The 6,343-nt window shown below is 35.4% G+C and overlaps 1 non-coding gene across 1 annotated transcript; it reads left to right on the top strand.

Annotated features, from left to right (window-relative positions):
* The first annotated feature begins 900 nt into the window (after window positions 1-900).
* On the top strand, window positions 901-1,019 carry LOC112474685. Its single transcript, XR_003044529.1, has one exon. It is a non-coding gene; the product is annotated as a 5S ribosomal RNA (ribosomal RNA).
* Window positions 1,020-6,343: the final 5,324 nt, after the last annotated feature.

The raw sequence follows: 6,343 nt of genomic DNA, 5'->3' as shown, positions 1-6,343 counted from the left end.
ATGTGCTATTTAACATAGAGCTAAATCACAAAAACAGATATCCTAAGATCCAACATAGCAATATTTCTATTTGGACTAAATATTTCAGTCCAAAGATCCTAATACCATTGACAATGAGGACGGCATGTGATACCATTATCACTTTGTTAACTAACTAGTCAATGTAGCATCATAATACTAAATATTAGTTTGTCACTGGCCTCAGTCTAGGCAGAGATGGAGTCTATACAGTCTTTGCATCTCTGAAAATATTTAAAAACAATTTCTCTTAATCCCTTATGCCCCTAGTTGAATGATCTAACATAAAAAATAGCATCCTTGAAAAGTAGCATTATGTGCCAATATGCAAAAAAGAGAAAACAGACTGTACAATTATTTTAAATTGTTAGATCTAAAATTTAACAGCTGTTAAGGTATAAATAAAATATTACAAGTGTATTTAAATTGATCTTAAAATGAATATTGGGTACTAAAATGTTGCCCTGAGATAATGATTATGATGATGCAGTTTCTTTTTTCGTTTATTTGATGGATTGAATTCTTTGCCACTATTTCTGGCTTCTAAATCCAGGAACGAATTATTTTTTCTCTTTACTGGCAATTAACTGAATGTGTAATTTGAATAATCATTTGTAATTATTTCTTGGGCATAGTCCCATACCTTTCATCTAATTCCAAAAGCCTAGCATATGTGCTGTGCTTTTGAAGTTAGGTTAGAAGTAGAAGTGTTTATAATATAGAGGTTGGCAGTCATTCCACTTGCAATAGAACCAGAACCTCACTACACCACGCGGGTGTCAGCAAAGCAAAATGCTCTTATAAATTGAGCAGTACACCATTTTCAGAAGTAGTAGCCGTCACCTTCTGCCAAACCTATCTGCAATGGAAAATATGACTACAGTCTATGGCCATGCTACCCTGAACAAGCCTGATCCCATCTGATCTCGGAAGCTAAGCAGGGTCGGGCCTGGTTAGTACTTGGATGGGAGACCACCTAGGAAGACCAGGTGCTGTAGGCATAAAAATTTTAAAAAATAAGAAATTGTAATCTGACAAGTTCCTTGCAATCTGTGAGGTCAACCAAAGGTTGCCTCACCTAAAAAAAAAAAAAAGAAAAGAAAAGAAAATATGACTACAGAGTCATTAAAATCTGATTTACGTTTTGCATGTGAGATTCACTGAATTTCATAATAGCCAGAACTATAGAGCAGCAGTGTATAGTTATTAAGTTATGATCTCTTGGATCAATCAGACCCAGATTTTATCTTAGTTTTACCACCTGCTTTTAGGGTAGGCTGGGGTAAGTTACTGAATCCTCTGATCTTTAGCTTCATTATCTGTAAGTGAATTTGACAAAATTTTTCTATAAAGGATCAGATAGCAAATATTTTAGACTTTGCCAGCCATGAATTTTCTGTTGCAACTACTCCGTTCTGCCTTGTAGAGCGAATTCATCCATTGACGGTATGTAGATAAATGGATGTGGCTGTGTTCTAATAAAACTTCATTTATAGATATGCAATTTGAATTTTATATAATTTCCACAGTCAAACAATATTATTCTTCTTTTGATTATGTTTCAGCCATATAAAATTTAAAAATCATCCTTAGTTCATTGGCCACACAAAAAACAGGTGGCAGCCCAGGCCCATGGGCCATAGTTTGACAAACCCTAATTTGTTAAGTGGGAATAGTTTTAGTAGCTCCTTTATGGCGTTCTGATGATGAATAAGAGAGATAATGAAAGTAAAGTTCTTAGCATTATTTTGGCCTTTACAATTTTTATTCGAGTAAATGTGGTTTTTATAGACTAATCATCCTGGGAGTTAATATCTATTTTTCAACCATGTTATTCAGAAAGTTTTGTGTACCTATTTGGGAAGTGATTTAAAGACTGCTTTAGACCCTACTACTTGCTGAGAACTTGCCAGCATGAGCCATCAGGAAACTGAAGTACAAATGCACCAGAAGAAATCAAATGAATTAGCTTTGTAGCCAGCCCCTCGGTGCCACAGTGTTTGAGTAATTCTAGGTTTCAGACAGGCCAGCAACAATGCTGAAGGAAATCCAATTTAGTGGGGTGAACAAGGTAGCAGGAGTCACATCAAGAAGTGTTCAAGTCAGTAAGTCATCAATGCAAAATATCCTCATATAAAATTGCAATCAGAATTATTCAATAGAGCAGAGACTTACAGCAAGGATGCAATCCAGTGTGGTCATGTGACATGCTAAACTCAAAAATGCAATATTAGACTAAGTGGACAAAGATTGACATCAGCTGTGACTTGATGTATATTTAGTTTCCAGTTCTACAAGGCACCCTACCTACCAAGTTCGCAGCAATAAAACTCAATCCATTGGTGAAGATTATTGATCTTGACTGGTTCAGGAGAGATTTAACATTAGGGATTTAACATTAAACACAGGCCAAGCAGTGTACTGTCATTTACACATATAATATCTCGTTAAATTTCAACTCAATATTCAACAATATATATCACTCCCATTTTATAGGAATAATAGTGGTAGAGTCCAACATGGCTGGATCCAAAACCCATTCTTTTCTACAGCGTTAAGGAGAGATTAAATTTTTCTCCCAAATGCCCCTGTTGGCTCTCTCCCTCTTAAAGTTTTGATAACCTAGCAGAAAGTTGGCTAGCAGACTAAGCTAGTTCAAAGGAGGAACCCAAGGTCTCTAAGTAAAGTCAGTGCTGGTATTCAGACACACATGGATTTTCTCATTTTCTAACAAGCAATATCTTTGGTTAGGAAAGTTTCATCGTTGCATAATCCATGGGATGTCACTTGCCATCTCCTACTTCTCTATAAATATATAAAGCATTACAGTTAGAAGTAGCTTTATCAAGAAGATAATGAAGCATGGTTTAGAGCCCTTTCCATAGTGGATGTGGAGAGATACTGGGAGCATGGCATACTTCTCTGCTTGGGTAATATCCTCTATCCCATGATGGTGGCCCTGGGCCTAAAGCTAAAAGGCTCGCATATTTACCTCCAATAGCTAGATCTGTGCCTGGTAGACCTCATCAGGCATCTGGATCCTATCTTCGACTTAAAGAAAAAGGAATTGATTTAGAATCTGCTCCATTGCTCCCTGCTCAGAGATTATAATGACAGGCTTCATGGCTACCCCAATGCCCTGCACACCTATGGCCTGCAGAGGGCTGGCATGGGGAGGGGTCGTGATATAGGAGGACATGGCAGAGCTGGACCAGCAACTGTCACTGCAGTTCTCTGATGACGTGCCCCCAGGCAAGAAGCACTTTCTGAGCAGATGTGGCATTAACAGTGAAGAAATGTGACACATTACTTTTGAAGCAATGTTTCTTAAAAACACACCCAACTTTCTATCACCATGCTAGAGGAGTGATTGAATATTACTTTTCTATTCTCTTTTAAGAGAATTATATTACAAAAATGTTGTCACTGGAAGAGGCAAGGAAAATGCACCAAAAATTATAGAAAATAAAGTATTGGCAGGTGTACCAAGTTGCTAATTAATATTAATATGTTCTTTTTCTGCATTTTGTAATACTTGTGGTACTTGGTGGTTTAAATTATTTTAGTTCTTGAGATTTTTTTCTTATTCCTAATAAATATGTAATTTCATATTTTTATTTATACTTTTATAATATTTTTCTTAAAGGCGGATTCTCCAAATTGAATATGCTTCAAACACCACAAAACCTGAATCAGACTGAGTCCAAGGATGAGGTCCCTCATTTGGCATGCACTGGTGCCTACTCCAAGCCTAGTTCTCTGACAAATAGAGATCATATCCATTCTATTGAAAATAATTTAAATTTTAGACCATACATTTTCCTCTGTGCATTGCGAGTGATGTGTTTGTGTCAGTTACTCATGTTTTCCTTTCCTCGGTCATAAATGACTTGGAAATGGACAATGTTGAACTTGCATATGGAGAACATTTTACTGGCTATTGCCCTAGGCAAGTTATGTAATCTCCTAATATCTCATTTAAAAAAATATATTATACATGTTGTGTTGGGCACTAAATGAAATTATGCAAAAAAAGGAAGGGAGGGGACCTGGAATAGTTTCTAGCTTGCAAGGAATTTTTGGTAAGTGTTATCAACATTATTTTTAATGAACAGGTCTATGAAAGACAGGGACTAATTTTGATGTCTCATTCTTTGGATATTTACATTGGTGACAAAATCTTCATCATGGGGGTAATAAATGATAACAATAACAGAAAAAAATAAAATAAGTTGCAGCTGTGTTTATCAAAGTGGAACACGCTCATAGAGTGATGTGTGGCACTAAGGTGGTCCATCAAATGGCAACTTCATGGAATGTTTATCCCTCCAAGGTGACTACTTTGACAAGATTTCTACAGACAGAATTCTATATATGGATATATCTGGTTCATTTGTTTAAAAGTAAATCAGACTCATAGTCCGCATGGATCTACTTGGTTCTGCTCAGCTCCCTTGATTAGATGGCAGGAGGAACTGGTGTTCATTTTGCCTGGCGCATCTTAGTGCATAAGCAAACACAATAAAGACTGGCAGCCTGACAAGGATTTTGTAAGAATAAATGCAAGTTATTTTGAGTTTCTGGGAAGAAAATTATTTTATAAATTGAAAACAGCCTTATATCTAACTTCCTTCCTAATTCTTTGTTAAAACTGAATTCGAAAAATAAAAGAACAAAGCCCAGCCTTGCACCGTATACAAAGGAATGCATATTCAATTACATTTTGTTTAAAATTATATGTCCGAATTCACAGTTAAGGATAAAAAACACATTCTTTTCAAATGATTGAATAAATACTCCCACACTTGCACTAATACAAAATAAACAAATATCTTAGTACTGATGATGAAGTACATATTATTTGTTCGGATTTTTTTTCTGTAATCAACTAATTGTTAAAAAAAAATTTCAGTAGATTGAATTAATGTAGCCATCTCTTTTAGAAGTTATGTACCTTCTAGCAATTACATATTTTGCCACACTTCTCCGGTAAAGTAAAAAAATGTATAGAGACATAGTTTTCATATTTTTATTGCCACAGATAAATGTATGCACATACGAAAAACAAAACACAAACAAGCAAATCAGTATTTCACTACTAAAGGACGCTGAAAATATTTTACTCATTGGGCAATTTTATATTCATTTTTACAAAAAGCAATTCAATTTCCAAAGATAGAGATAATTGTTTCTTTGAAATATAGAACAATTAAAATTATAATACATCATTTAAAATAATGTTTATAATTTTGTTCAGCATATAGTTTGCATTTGGTATTCATAATTAGGTCTCTAAGAATCAGTCAGGAAAACTATCCTACCTAAGGTAATTTTCTAAAATTAATAAATTTGTAGTTCTCTAGCTGTGGTATGACTCAAAAGAGAGAGATCTCCAGGTGATTCTCATCCAATTAAATTTTGAGAGCCATTTCTATTCTGGTAGCTGCCAAACTTGAGCAGTTGCTTGCCATAATTTTCTTTTTTCTCTAATATTTTATTTTTTTCAGCCTTACCCAGCATTAATTGACTAATAAATAGCAAGATATTTAAAGTGTAGAATGTGATGACTTGATAAATGTCTACATTGTGAAAAGATTCCTCCATCCGATTAATTAACACATCCATCACCTCACTATTTACCCTTTGTGTGTGTGTGTGAGAACACTTAATTTCTACTGTCTTTCACTTTCCTGGTTAAATTTATTCCTAAGTATTTTATTCTTTTTGATCCTATAGTCAATTTCTCTTCCTGGTAGTTTATTGCTGGTGTATAGAAACACAGGTGATTTTTGTATACTCTTGATTTCAGGTTAATTAGAAACCGGACCTTCAGGTAGCACCTGAGAAAGTAGGTAGTTAAGCCCTTTCAGGGAGAAACTGGGAGATGAGCATTTTTACCTATTTCCTCTGTGCTGTGCCCAGGTGTGTAGAGGAGTCTGGATGGTAAGGTGGGCAAGTGATCTGGAGGTCTATCCCCTCAGGTGGCAGCCACAAAAGGTGAGGTGCTAGATGTGTGTACAGCTCCTTCCAGGTGACTTGTTTGTATTGTTGAAGCATGCTGGAGGGAGAAGAGAAGAGGTTTCCATCAGTTTCCCTGGTGACTGGGAAGGATGGCGGCCAGCTCCATGACTGCTAAGTTAGAAACTTGGCCTTCAGACAACAGCTTTTTTTTTTTGAGGGAGCATCCTAATTTTTTTTCTTTTAAATTTTTGAAATGTCCTTTTTTCTGTTTATAAAAAAAAGTATTACATATTACCACTCGGGGTTAGCATTTTAGCATATTTCTTTCCCTTCCAGTTTTTTTTTTTTTTTTTTTTTTAAGTAT

The sequence above is a fragment of the Pteropus alecto genome, unplaced genomic scaffold, assembly GCF_000325575.1.
Source record: "Pteropus alecto unplaced genomic scaffold, ASM32557v1 scaffold7, whole genome shotgun sequence".
NCBI lineage: Eukaryota > Metazoa > Chordata > Mammalia > Chiroptera > Pteropodidae > Pteropus > Pteropus alecto.
The sequence above is the reverse complement of the archived record's forward strand: the minus strand, read 5'-3'. Positions and strand labels throughout refer to the sequence as shown.